This window comes from Moschus berezovskii, chromosome 4, assembly GCF_049115385.1.
Source record: "Moschus berezovskii isolate FMDL1 chromosome 4, NW_MosBer_1.0, whole genome shotgun sequence".
Lineage (NCBI taxonomy): Eukaryota > Metazoa > Chordata > Mammalia > Artiodactyla > Moschidae > Moschus > Moschus berezovskii.
The window spans coordinates 80,279,417-80,294,471 of record NC_142463.1 but is presented as its reverse complement, the minus strand read 5'-3'; the positions used below and the strand labels follow the sequence as shown (position 1 = coordinate 80,294,471).

The window sequence follows — 15,055 nt, the reverse complement described above, 5'->3', positions numbered from 1 at the left end:
GGGGAAGTCCTTGGGCGTTCCCACATCCAACTATTTTTTCTCAAGTCATTCCTCCACAGTGATTCCTCCCTCCACGGCATGTCCACTGTTTTGCAATCCTCCTCATTCTTGAGGGCCCAGATTCAGTGTCACCTCTTCCTTCCTCAGTCATAGCAGACTGAAGTGTACTTCCCCCTCTGACCTCCCAAGACTCACAGACTCTACACTACTTAGTTCGTGCTTATTTTCTGCTCCATTAGTTTTCATGTCTCAGTTATTTGTAAATTCTCTGAGGGAAGCAAAGAGGTCTGTTACTTAGTGAGTGTGTGTCTGTGTGGGTATGGGTGTGGGTGTGTAATGGTACCCTGTACAGTTCTACCCAGCTTTTGATTTCTTCCAACTCAAAAACTATGCCTCCTTAATGAGGACTAATAGGAGATAGGGTGGTTTAGAAAAAAGCCTTTCTGAGAATATCATGAAAGAAATATTTTTTGTTGTCTTCTTTTTATTTATTTTTGGCTAAACTGGATCTTCATTGTGTTTGTTTGGTTTTTTTTTGCAAAAGCTCTCTCTAGTTGTGGTTAATGGGGGCTACTCTTCATTGCAGTTCTCAGGGTTCTCATTGCGATGGCTTCTCTTGTCACGGAGCACAGGCTCTAGACTTGGGCTCAGTAATTGTGATACATGGTCTTGGTTGCTCCATGACATGTGGAATCTTCCTGGACCGGGGATCGAACTGGTGTCCCCTGCATTGGCAGGCAGATTCTTGTCTACCATGCCACAAGGGAAGTCCAGAAGTATATGAAAAATTAAAGCTGAGCTAAAACTTCATTGTCTCCTCCAGGTACTGAGGGGATGTATCACGGGATTCTTCATAACCTCGAGACTCAGACAAACTGGATAAACATCTTTGCCTCAGCCTGAACAAGCTGGGTAACCCTGAGTGAGTTACTTCACCTGCTAATAATAATGATAGCACCTGTGTCAGAATATTTGTTTTTATTAATGTTTTACTTAAAGACACTTGCTCCTTGGAAGAAAAGCTATGACAACCCTAGATAGCATATTAAAAAGCAGAAACTTGACTTTGCCGACAAAGGTCTGTCTAGTCAAAGCTATGGTTTTTCTGGTAGTCATGTATGGATGTGAGAGTTGGACCATAAGGAAAGCTGAGTTGGTACTTTTGACTGTGGTATTGGAGAAGACTCTCGAGTGTCCCTTGGACTGCAAGGAGATCCAACCAGTCCATCCTAAAGGAAATCAGTACTGAATATTCATTGGAAGGACTGATGCTGAAGCTGAAGCTCCAATACTTTGGCCACCTGATGCAAAGAACTGACTCATTGGAGAAGACTTTGATGTTGGGAAAGACTGAGGACAAGGAGCAGGGGACAACAGAGGATGAGATGGTTGGATGGCATCACCGACTCGATGGACATGAGTTTGAGCAAGATCCAGGAGTTGATGATAGACAGGGAAGCCGGGAGTGCTGCAGTCCATGGGGTTGCAAAGAGTTGGACATGACTGAGCGACTAAACTGAACTGAACTTGAAATGACTTTAGAAAATGGCAAAAACTGTAGAAAAGATTCTCTATACCCAACTTCCTGGTGCTAGCTAACTACATCTTACATAAATGTGGTTCAGTTATCAAAACTAGGAAACTGACATTGGTATCATACAATAGCATTAACTAAACCTACAACTTTGTTTGTATTTCACCAGTTTCCCCACTGATTTTGATTTTCTGGCCCAGGATCCAATCTAGGATTTCGCAACTAGGTACCATGTCTTCTTCATCACCTCCAATCCATGATGCTTCTGGAAAGTCCAGGCCAGTTAATCACAATATGTGTCCCACGTTTTCTCATAAGTAAATGGAAAGGATACACTTTCAGGCAAGGATATGATACTGTGTCCTCAGTACATCATATGTGGAAATACATGGTGTTGTTCTATTATTACTGGGGAGGTTAACTTCCATCACTTGAATAAGTGGTATGGGGGGGATGTCTCCATTGTAAAGTTACTATTTTTCCCTTTTTGTAATTTAAAAAAAAAATTGTGGGCAGATACTTTGAGACCCTGCCAATACCTCATTTCTGATCATACTTTCACCCACTAATTATGTGACTGTCAATAGCTCTTACCTGCAATGATTATTACTGTGGTGTTTGCCCAATAGCTATCTTCTGTTTTCCATATTCCTTCTACATGTATTAACTGAAATTCTACTGTAAGGAAGAACTGCTACTTCTCCCTCACTTACGTCTTCCTTTCTTTTTACGATGTATTTATTTGGTTTCCAGGTCTTAGTTGCAGCACAAGGCATCTTTTAATTGTGGCATATAGGATCTAGATCCCTGAGCAGGGATTGAACCTGCGTCCCCTGCATTGGGAGTGTGGAGTCTTAACCATTGGACCACCAGATAAGTCCCCCTTGCTTATTTCTTGGGAGGGCTTTCATGAGGATGAAATGAAATAGAACATTTACAACAGTGCCTGGCACATGGTGAAGGCTCAGTGTGAGCCGTTTCTCATGTTGTTGATGAGACAATATGAAAGTTTTCTGATTAATATAGATATTTTCTGGTTTGGAAAATAAGTACTTCTAAAATGTTTCAGAATGTTTCAAAATAGCATACCATATTAATTTGCTAGGATGCCATAACAAAATACCCTAGCCTGGCTAACTTAAACAACAGAAGTTAATCTCAGTTCTGGAGGCTGGAAGTCCAAAACCAAGGTGACAACTGATTTGGTTTCTTCTGAGGCATCTCTCTTTGGTTTGCAGATGGTCTTCACTCCACGTGCTGACCTCTGGTGTCTCTTCCTGTGTCCAAATTTCCTCTGAGAAGAACACTAATCAGATTGGATTAGGACCAACCCTAAGAGCCTCATCTCAACTTAATCACACCTTGAAAGACCCTATCTGTAAATACAGTCTCAGTCTGAGGTGCTGAAGTTAGTTTCAGTATAAATTTTGTGGAGAAACACAATTCAGTACATAATGTCTACCTACAGGAGTTCAATCCCTGGGTCAGAAAGATCCCCTGGAGGAGGGCATGGCTACCCTCTCCAGTAATCTTGCTGGGATAATCCCATGGACAGAGAAGCCTGACGGGGGTCACAAAGAGTCGGACACAATTGATCAACTGAGCTCGAGCACAGGGAAAGCCCAAGTTAACTGGGGAGATAAGTTTGATTGCAGTTCTGGAGTTATTGTGTATTTAAGAGACATTTTAGCAGGGATCCCAACCTCCTGCCTTCAAAAAACTATCATGAAAAAATCATCGTACATGTGAGAGTGCTTTCAGAGTTGAAGAGCACTGCAGAGATATAAAACAATAGTGTAAAAATCATTGCAACTCTTTGCAACCATTTCTGCATTCATATACAAGTTGTTTAAGCATTCCCTTACGAGGTCATCAGCACCGTTCATTGGACCATTGTTTTGTGGCTGTCAGAGAGCTCTGGAAGGCAGTCTTCAACCCAGCTGCTAAGTTGCTTCAGCCATGTCCAATTCTGTGCGAACCCATAGACGGTAGCCCACCAGGCTCCCCTGTCCCTGGGATTCTCCAGGCAAGAACACTGGAGTGGGTTGCCATTTCTGACTCCATCAACCCAGCTTCTCTCTGCCTTATCACACATTCTCATTGAACGGACCCACAGTCGGTCTGTTTTGCTGGATTTTTGTCTTCCTGAGGTTTGGGGCTTCGAGCAGCTCTCTTTAGTCAATGCCAGTTATCTTGACAGTGGCCCAGGGCATCTCCTTCCCTGAGAGAGGAAGCCTGCCGGTGAGCTGGTCAGCAGAGCCCGATTTCTGCCTCGACCAGCTGTGTAGCCTTGGGCAAGGCCCCTCGTGCCCCACTTTGTCTCGATTCCTAGGCTGAAAGAAAAGGATAATGATCATCACAAGCAGGCAATGAGGATGAATAAGTTAATCTTCACAGAGCATGCGGATAACATAAAATGGGCATACTCCTATTCATGTCTTTCTAGAACCAGCATCAGACTAAAACACCTGCTAGGCAGATAATCCTTTTATATCATGTCTTCTTATAGGAGGCAATTTGCAGATTTTCATAAATCTTAGCCTTCTGGAAGCAGGAACAAGACAGACATTTCACTCTCTCTGAGTCAGTAAAAAGAGGGGAATGATTTCTTCCCACTGAAGGTTTTGCTTCTCAGAGGCTAACAGAGACCAAGGAGAAGATGTGGCCCTCACCACCCCCTGCCTGCCCTGGGGCGAGGGAGAGGAGCCAGGTCTCTTCAACTCTTGAATCCTTGCCGTCCACAGCCACCACAGTCCGGGGGCATAGAACTAGGGGCTGGGTACCGTAACCGCTTCCTCTACCAGCCTGCCAAACCCATCACCATTCCCCCAGCTGCCAGGAGCCACTCCTTGCTTTAAAGGCTTTCAGAGTTATGAATACTTCTGATGACTAAGGAAAAGAAGTCCTTCTGAGTTGTGTAGCAACTTTCAGAGCACCCAGGGGACATTCTCTGTAGGAACTGTCTTTGTCAAACATGTCACACTACCTCTTTGCAAAATATAACCCCTCTTCCCATGAGATATCCACACTGAGCACCTACAGTTTTGTTGGAAGCCCTGTCTCCAATCCATTTCCTTATTCTCCTTGCCCGACTCTCAGGCAGTTATCACCTCTTGCGCCGCTACAGCCCTCTAGGACATCTCCCTAATCCATCCTGCATGCTCAGCCTCTCCTGCCAACCCTACCCTCTCCACCTATTCAAATCCCAAAGTTGAAACAGTAATCTATCCGATCCCGCCCCTGTTCCCACATGGTCTTTGAAGTTCCTCATGGCTCCTGTCAAGGAGAAAATGTGTGCCTGTGTGACAAGGAAAAGAAGGGAAGGGACGACAACAGAGGTAGACAGAGCAACACAGACAAAAGGGTGAGGTGAGCACATGGCCCGTCGGGGGAACTTCAGTGCATATGCTCAGTCGCTCAGTTGTGTCCAACTCTTCTCAGTGCTATGGACTGTAGCCCTCCAGGCTCCTCTGTCCATGGATTTCCCAGGCTCGAATACTGGAAAAAGTTGCCATGACCTTCTCCAGGGGATCTTCTGGACCCAGGGATCGAACCTGTGTCCCATGCATGGGCAGGCAGATTTTTACCACTGAGCCAGGGGAACTGCAGACCAGCCAGTACAGCTGGAGCAAGGGAGGAAGAGAGAGGAAGATGGCCAGAGTACTCCAGTTTACCAGGTCACAAAGAGCTTTTGGACTGGAATTTGGAGAGGAATTTGGACTTTATCAGCAGATTGTGGGAGCTACTGAAGGGTTTTAAGTAGGCGAGTGTCACAAACAGATTTGGAAACGGCAGGAGACCATCCGGGACTGTTGCAATAATCCAAAGTTGACAGCAGTGAGGGAGAAGGAGACGTGATGTTAACTGCAGCAGCAGTACTCAAAGTGTTGTCTTTGGACCAGGGCCAACTTCTGGATCAATGTCTGTCTTCCCACTGTTTCTACTGATCTGCTATGAGATATGGAACTTATGCCAGAAAGTAAACCCTAGGCACTTCTCAGTTCATCAAGAAAGTCTTGCTTGAGGAAAAATTTTGAAAGTGTCAATTGAACTGAACAGTGTGCTTAGTGATGTAGCTGATTTATATTCTGGTCCAAGTACTTTATCTTTGTGGACCCATAACAAACAGTTCGCAGACCCGGGACATGAGCAACACTAACTCGAGGTACTTTCCAAACCAATGGTGATTTGGGTCAGAGTGAGAAGCTCGCAGTCATGATGGGTTAGGAAAGGGAGAGAGACAAGATGATGCTTCTAAAAAAGACGGATAATCCAAAGTGAGAAGGGATGAAGGAGTGGTACATGAATTAAATGTACCACTGAGGGCTCAGGTTAAGATACCAGATCCTAGAGTGGAATTGACCATGGCTTTGAGTAACACAAAACTGAGTTCAAATGCCAATGTTCAGATATACAGTGTAAACTTGTTAGCTGACCTCTCTGAACCTCATTTCCCTGTGAGTAAAGTGGACAGAATAACACCTGCCTCACAGGGACTCAATGGCCATGACACAGCACATGGCAGGTGCTTGTTAACCAATCCCAAGATCTGGTACAGAACAAGCACTTACTGAAAATGTGTTGAATTTCATTTAAAAAAAAAAAAATCAGCTCTGGTACTCACCTGGTTCTCCAGTGGCTGACTCCGTGCTTCCAATGTAGGGGACCCAAGTTCAATTCCTGGTCAGGGAACTAGATCCCACATGCCACACCTAAGAGTTTGTATGCCAAAATTAAGTCTGAGTGCCACAACAAAGACCCAGGACAGCCAAAATTAATTAATTAAATACTTATCTTAATAACCCATGTTTACTTTAAAAAATAAAATAAAAGATAAGCTCAAAGGTGACGAGAAGACTATAAAAAAAGAGAGTAACATGAATAAGGACAGAATTGGGAGTATGTAGATTAGCTAGTCTGGAATATCAAACTCTGTGAAAAGATATAAAATCATGAAGAACTCTGTCCCCAGCAGAATAGTGAAGTCCATATTCCTTCTAACTCCAGCCTCAGTCCCACACTATGAGACCCCAGCCTATGTACAAGTCATCCTCACTCTCCTGGGTCCCTCCCCAGCCTTGGATCTTCATCTGATAATAGGGCTCATTTTGGTACCACTTTGGTCCTGTTCATGTTGCAAGGACTCACCCAATACCCCAGGTCCCTCTACCAGACCCCCTGGGAAACTTTGGCCAATTTCCTCCCATGGGGAGATTCCCAAACTCCTTGCCCCATGTCTATTGCCTGAAACCTACTTGCGGACAGATGCCCTGGAGAACAACCAGAACCCATCACCACTTTGTTTGGGCCGCTTTACAGTTTGCCTACAGGACTCCAAGGTAGTATTGCCATAGCCCTTGGGCACCAAACTCTGTGGTCAGATGGAAACTTATCCCAGTACCTGATGAGTCTGGGGTCCCCCCTGCCCTCAGAACTTGCCTCACCCCTAGTGTGACAATCCAGTTCTAGATCCAAGTCCTTTGCTGCAAGTACCTGGGATAAAAAAAAGCATGCTTGTAGTAGTCTCTTATGATCTTTTGCTTTTCTGTGATGTCAGCTGCAACTTCTCCTTTTTCATTTCTATTTTTATTCATTTGAATAAATGAATTTTTCTTGTTGATAAGTTTGGCTAAAGGTTTATCAATTTTGCTTATCTTTTCAAAGAACCTGTTTTTAGTTTCACTGATCTTTTCTATTGCTTTCTCCATCTCTATTTCCTTAATTTCTGCTTTATGACTTCTTCCCTTCTACTAACTTTAGGTTTTTTGTTCTTCTCTCTTTAGTTGTCTTGGGTGAGGGTTAAGTAGTTTACTAGAGATTTTTCTTGTTTTCTTGAGGTAAAGCAGTACTTTATGTTTCTATGACAGTTAACAATTTACAAAGATCTTTTGCATTATCTCATTTGACCCTCACACCAAAGTCATGATGTAAAAAAGAATCAACTTCCCTATTTTACAGATAAGTGCAGTGACTTCGGATGACCAACTGTCCCAGGGTACCCAGCATTAAGAGGTTTCCTGGAGTGCAGGACTTCCAACACTGAAACCAGGACATTCATGCAAGCTCAGTCATGTCTGACTCTGCAACCCTATGAACTGTAGCTGGCCAGGCTACTCTATCCATGGGATTCTCCAGGCAAGAAAACTGGAGTGGGTTACCATTTCCTTCTCCAGGGGATCTTCCCAACCCAGGGGTTAAACCCATGTCTCCTGTGTCTCCCGCATAGGCAGGCAGATTTTTTACCACTGCCCTACCTGGGAAGCCCAAAACAGGACAGTCCTGGGAAAACTGGATGGTTAGTCAGGCTAGGTCACATAGCTAGTAAGAGACTGAGCTGTTAATAGGATTTGAAACTAAGGCACCTAACCTAGTACCGTAATGTGCTTAGTTGCTCTGTTATGTCTGACTCTTTGTGATGCCATGGACTGTAACCCAGCAGGCTCCTCTGTCCATGGGGATTTTCTAGGCAAGAATACTGGAGTGGGTTGCCATGCCCTCCTCCAGGGGATCTTCCCAACCCAGAGATCAAACCCAGGTGTCCCGCACTGCCACAGACTCTACCGTCTAAGCCACCAGGGAAGCCCTAGTACTGTAATGCTGCTGCTGCTGCTGCCAAGTCACTTCAGTCGTGCCCGACTCTGTGCAACCCCATAGACAGCAGCCCACCAGGCTCCTCTGTCCATGGGACTCTCTAGGCAAGAACACTGGAGTGGGTTGCCATTTCCTTCTCCTTAGTACTGTAACAGTTGCTCAATAAATATTTGGTGAATGAATGTCACCTACCTCGTCTGTCTTCTCTCTACTGCATCATATGTCTCTCATAAACAACAACCCCTTCAGTCAAATATAAAGGTCTTATTTGCCTTTTTCCCCCCTGAAATGGCAGTGAGAGGAAAGGGCAGGGGAAACACTGTTTTACATGAGAAAAGCACCCTTGCATTAACTCCCATGTAGGAATAAACACCAAGAGCAATAATTCAAGAAAAGGATTAACTAAGCAGAGTCTGTGATTATCTTAATAAGAACTTGAAATCAAAAGTGATTATGAATGGGTCACTAACCCAATCAATATACATACTCTGCCCCAGAATAATCAAAGCTGATGGATATATGAATATTCAGTACATGTAAATTTGAAATCCTAGAATCAGATAACAGCACAAGGTTGGAAGAGATATGAAGTGGTCAGTATATCCCTTTAAAGTCATGCCTAGCCTTATGGAAACCATCTTAGAAAAGATTACAATCTGTGCTCCTTTTAATGATCTCCAACGAGAGTCCAAGAGCTTCTTTTAACACCTACCCATGACAGAGAGATGAGAGAAAAAGAGATTTGTAGAATGCCACCGCCTAGCTCACTATGGAGAATCTGTCCCTTTTTCTTCACCCACCAAGTAATTCTTCATCACTCAATAGCACAGAGAAAAAGAAAACACCCAGGAGTCTATGGTCCCCTTTGGTGACACTTATCTGAAAAGGGTCAATGGTTTTTGTGTTTTGTTTTTTTGTTTTTTTTAACAACATTGGCATTAAAAGTATCAAACTGTGGCCCCTCCAGGGCCAAGGCTAACTTGGGACTTTGTGTAAATCACAAGAACTCAGCTACTCCAAGGGGTCCTTTAGAAAAGGTGTCCCATCCTCAGAGCTGTCACAGCCCCCCACTCTGTGGCACACAGTTTGACCTCTTGACCAGCTGAAAGAGGGCTGAATGTCAGCTCCATCTTCTTATCCTCTGCCAGACTCTCAGGCAGAGCACAATCTCCAGTCACTGCCACCCCCCTCCCCGACTCCCTGCCCAAGCCTCTGCCAGCTCAAGCTCTCCTCTGTCACCCTGAATGCAATTATCCTCCAAGACTATGTCTAACCTTTTGTCTGACATATTTCCTTAGTTTACATCACTTTCTGGGATAATTAATTCTCAAGACTCAATCCCACCATGGCTTCCCTGGTGGCTCAGATGGTAAAGAATCTGTCTGCAGTGCAGGAGACTTTGGTTCAGTCCCTGGATTGGGAGGATCCCCTGGAGAAGGGAATGGCTACCCACCCCAGTATTCTTCCCTGGAGAATCCCATGGACAGAGGAGCCTGGCAAGCTATAATCCATGGGGTTGCAAAGAGTTGGACATGACTGAGTGACTCTGAGCACACTTTGAGCACCCGCTGCACTTTGGGGACACCAGGTGGCTGACAGGGTAGCTGGTCCAGAAGATCCCATTTTTTTCTTCAGGCTTCCCAGTTGGCACTGGTGGTAAAGAATCTGCTTGCCAATGCAGGAGGTGTAAGGGACACAAGTTTGATCCCTGAGTGGGACAAACCCCTGGAGAAGGAAATGGCAACGCACTCCAGTATTCTCTGGGAAATCCCATGGACAGAGAAGCCTGGCGGGCTACAGTCCATAGCGTGGCAAACAGTCAGGCATGACTGAATTGACTTAGCACAATCTCTGTATGCATCAAGAAACTTCTGAATATCCATCATTCATTCAACAAGCAACGTACAAGGTGCCTATAGATAGTGACTGAGTCAGTCACTGTACTGGAGGTTGAAGTTAGTAGTGAAACAGTTACAAGAGACAGCAGTACTTGAGGTCATTAGGGGAACTTTAAAAAGTCTTTCCTGGAAGAGAGAACAGCATCACACACTGAAGAAAACAAATGCTCAGATAACTACAAGTTAGTTCAGGAGGGCTGGAGACAGGAAGTTGTTTAGGAGTTGGCAAACATGAGCCTGGATAATTCGGTACTTTTCCAGGAAGTTTTCTCCATCATATTCCTAGAGGAGCAATAGCTTCAGTTCTCTCACTTTGAATAAACATAGAGCAACCAAGGCTTCCTGCTCTTTCTCTTTTATTTTCCAATTTCCAATGCTTTCCGCTGATGGAGATATTTTAACCCCTCCTGGCATGTTCTTTTTCACCTGTCTTCTGTACTTACCCTGCCGATGAATCCACATCAGTGTTTGCTGCCGATAACCACTGGGAAGGGTGGAGTAGTCAGGGTTTCCTGTTGGCCCAGGAAGAAGAGAAAACAAGAGGTAATTGCTCTGCACTATGATTAAGCCACTATGAGTTTCCTTAGAAGTCTGGTTAACCTATCTCAGCAAAACATCAAATACCTGTCTCTGCTAAGCACAGCCTCTTCACTGAGGGAACAGAATCCTTTACATTCCCAAAGATGCTTTCCAGCGGCAGAAGTGGAGCCACACAAGGGGCTGGCTCCATTCGGCCAGAGACAGGGAAGATCAGCACAGAGACAGGGAAGGGACTGGGGGAAAGGCTAATATGACATGCCAGGGAGGAGGCGGGAAAGAGGTTCTGTGGGAAATATCACTGGCTTTGAGCATGATTGTGGGCCTAATGCCGTGTGCCTGGCCCACCCGTGGGCTCAGTTAGAAGGTATCCCCACAGGCTTTCCTTCACTGCCAACCTGAGCTGCTTAAAACAGGGACAGGATCTGACCCAAGGGCTGTCAACGCAGGTTGGACAGTGACCTGTGATGCTACCTGAGAGTGATGACAATGATGATGGCAACAGTGACAGCTCTGATGCCTTGAGGGTGTCTGAAATTGGTTCAACCCCTGGGTTGGGAAGATCCTCTGAAGAAGTAAATGGCAACCCACTCCAGTATTCTTGCCTGAAGAATTCCACAGACAGAGGAGCCTGGCAGTCTCCAGTCCATGGGGTCGCAAAGAGTTTGACACAACTGAGCGACTAACACACATAACAGTACCTGCCTCAGAGTATTATTAAAAGGATTAAGTTAGCTATTATTTGAAAGCACTTAAAATGGTACTTGCTATACAGTAATGCACACATTTGTTTTTTAAATGAATAAACAAAGATTAATAGATGCCTTTGGGACTTTGAAGGTGGCACAATGGAAAAGAATCCACCTGCCAATGCAAGAGATGCGTGTTCAAACCTGGGTCGGGAAGATCCCCTGGAGAAGAAATGGCAACCCACTCCAGTATTCTTGCCTGAAGAATCCCATGGGCAAAGGAGCCTAGCGTGGTACAGTCCATCAGTTTAGTTCAGTTCAGTCGCTCAGTCGTGTCCGACTCTTTGCGACCCCATGAACCCCAGCACACCAGGCCTCCCTGTCCATCACCAACTCCCGGAGTCCACCCAACCTATGTCCACTGAGTCGGTGATGCCATCCAACCATATCATCCTCTGTCGTCCCCTTCTCCTCCTGCCTTCAATCTTTCCCAGCATCAGAGTCTTTACAAATGAGTCAGCTCTTTGCATCAGGTGGCCAAAGTATTGGAGTTTCAGCTTCAACATCAGTCCCTCCAATGAACACCCAGGACTGATCTCCTTTAGGATGGACTGGTTGGATCTCCTTGCAGTCCAAGAGACTCTCAAGAGTCTTCTCCAACACCACAGTTCAAAAACATCAATTCTTCAGCGCTCAGCTTTCTTTACAGTTCAACTCTTACATCCATACATGACCACTGGAAAAACCATAGCCTTGACTAGACAGACTTTTGTTGACAAAGTAATGTCTCTGATTTTTAATATGCTATCTAGGTTGGTCCTAACTTTCCTTCCAAGGAGTAAGTGTCTTTTAATTTCATGGCTGCAATCAGCATCTGCAGTGATTTTGGAGCCCCCAAAAATAAAGTCTGACACTGTTTCCACTGTTTCCCCATTTATTTGCCATGAAGTGATGGGACCAGATGCCATGATCTTAGTTTTCTGAGTGTTCAGCTTTAAGCCAACTTTTTCAGTTTCCTCTTTCACTTTCATCAAGAGGCTCTTTAGTTCCTCTTCACTTTCTGCCATAAGGGTGGTGTCATCTGCATATCTGAGGTTATTGATATTTCTCCCGGCAATCTTGATTCCAGCTTGTGCTTCATCCAGCCCAGCATTTCTCATGATGTACTCTGCATATAAGTTACATAAGCAGGGTGACAATATACAGCCTTGATGTACTCCTTTTCTTATTTGGAACCAGTCTGTTGTTCCATGTCCAGTTTTACCTGTTGCTTCTTGACCTGCATACAGGTTTCTCAAGAGGCAGGTCAGATGGTCTTGTATTCTCTTTCAGAATTTTCCACAGTTTATTGTGATCCACACAGTCAAAGACTTTGGTATAGTCAATAAAGCAGAAGTAGATGTACGTAGTGTTATTTTCTAATAGATACAGGTGACAGATTCCTTGTTCACAAGACTAATACCACTTCCATTTCTTGTAGGAAGATATGTGATTGCCTTTTAATCTACATCCTTGCCAAAAACAGATCATTTTTCTCAATTTTAATTGAGTGCAAAAAACATTCTTATAGTCAGTGAAAATTTACACGTATTTAAATGTGTACATCATAAGAATACAATTTGTTGATTTCTGATAAATGTTATACCATGACACCAATACCACACTCAAGATATAGAAAATTTCAATCACCCTGGAAAATGTCTTCCAGCCAAATCTCACCCTCCATAAGCAACCTTTGTTTTGATTTCTATCATCATAGATTAGCTTTGCGTGTGATTAAACTTAATGAGCAAATTCATGCAAAAATGTAGTTTTTGGTGTCTGGTTTCTTTTGTTGAACATATTTTGAGATTCTTTCATGTTGTTGCATGTATCAGTAGGTAATACTTTTATTTACATATGAATTAATGCTTTTGAACTGTGATGTTGGAGAAGACTCTTGAGAGTCCCTTGGACTGCAAAGAGATCCAGCCAGTCAATCTTAAAGGAAATCAGTCCTGAATATTCATTGGTAGGACTGAGGCTGAAGCTGAACATCCAATACTTTGGCCACCTGATGTGAAGAGCTGACTCATTTGTAAAGACCCTGATGCTGGGAAAGATTGAAGGCAGGAGGAGAAGAGGATGACAGAGGATGAGATGGTTGGATGGCATCACTGACTCAATTAACTTGAAGTTTGAGTAAGATTTGGGTTTTGGTAATGAACAGGGTAAGATTGTGGCATCTGGTCCCATCACTTCATGGGAAATAGATGGATAAACAGTGGAAAACAGTGTCAGACTTTATTTTTTTGGACTCCAAAATCACTGTGAATGCTAATTACAGCCATGAAATTAAAAGACGCTTACTTCTTGGAAGGAAAGTTATAACCAACCTAGACAGCATATTAAAAAGCAGAGACATTACTTTGCCTACAAAAGTCTGTCTAGTCAAGGCTATGGTTTTTCCAGTGGTCACATATGGATGTGAGAGTTGAACTGTAAAGAAAGCTGAGCGCTGAAGAATTGATGCTTTTGAACTGTGGTGTTGGAGAAGACTCTTGAGAGTCCCTTGGACCGCAAGGAGATCCAACCTGTCGATCCTAAAGGAAATCAACTACAAATATTCACTGGAAGGACTGATGCTGAAGCTGAAGCTCCAGTAATTTGGCCACCTGATGCAAAGAGCTGATTCATTAGAAAGACTCTGATGCTGGGAAAGATTGAAGTCAAAAGGAGAAGGGGGAGGCAGAGGACAAGATGATTAGATAGTATCACTGACTCAACGGACATGAATTAGAACAAACTTGGAGAGTGAAGGACTGGGGAGCTTGGCATGCTGCAGTCTGTGAGATCACAAAGAATCAGACAGGGCTTAGTGACTGAACAACAACAACAACCCCAGGGGATTTGTTGAAGAGCTTTATAGCGATGGTTCAAGGGTGAGGTCTCTGACAAGATTAAGGTGTGTGTAGTATATTGTCACCCTGCTTATTTAACTTATATGAAGAGTACATCACCTAGGCGATGAAGCACAAGCTAGAATCAAGTTTGCTGGGAGAAATATCAATAACCTCAGATATGCAGACAACACCACCTTTATGGCAGAAAGTGAAGAGGAACTAAAAAGCCTCTTGATGAAAGTGAAAGAGGAGACTGAAAAAGTTGGCTTAAAGCTGAACACTCAGAAAACTAAGATCATGGCATCTGGTCCCATCACTTCATGGGAAATAGATGGGGAAACAGTGGAAACAGTGTCAGACTTTATTTCTTTGGGCTCCAAAATCACTGCAGATGGTGATTGCAGCCATGAGATTAAAAGACACTTACTCCTTGGAAGGAAAGTTATGACCAACCTAGATAGCTTATTAAAAAGCAGAGACATTACTTTGCCAACAAAGGTCCGTCTAGTCACGGTTAGGGAGAAGGCAATGGCACCCCACTCCAGTACTCTTGCCTGGAAAATCCCATGGACAGAGGAGCCTGGTAGGCTGCAGTCCATGGGATCGCCAAGAGTCAGACATGACTGAGTGACTTCACTTTCACTTTTCACTTTCATGCATTGGAGAAGGAAATGGCAACCCACTCCAGTGTTCTTGCTTGGAGAATCCCAGGGACAGGGGAGCCTGGTGGGCTGCCATCTATGGGGTCACACATAGTTGGACACGACTGAAGTAACTTAGCAGCAGCAGCAGCAGTCAAGGCTATGGTTTTTCCAGTGGTCATGTATGGATATGAGAATTGGACTGCGAAGAAAGCTGATCGCTGAAGAATTGATGCTTTTGAACTGTGGTGCTGGAAAAGACTCTTGAGAGTCTCTTGGACTG

General features: G+C 44.1%; 1 long non-coding RNA gene across 1 annotated transcript; it reads right to left on the bottom strand.

Moving 5' to 3' along the window:
• Nucleotides 1-1,038: 1,038 nt before the first annotated feature.
• LOC148778067 (uncharacterized) lies at nucleotides 1,039-10,538 on the bottom strand. Its single transcript, XR_016037119.1, has 3 exons — nucleotides 10,467-10,538; nucleotides 6,159-6,246; nucleotides 1,039-3,867 (listed from the first exon to the last, which is right to left on the bottom strand). It is a non-coding gene; the product is annotated as an uncharacterized LOC148778067 (long non-coding RNA).
• Nucleotides 10,539-15,055: the final 4,517 nt, after the last annotated feature.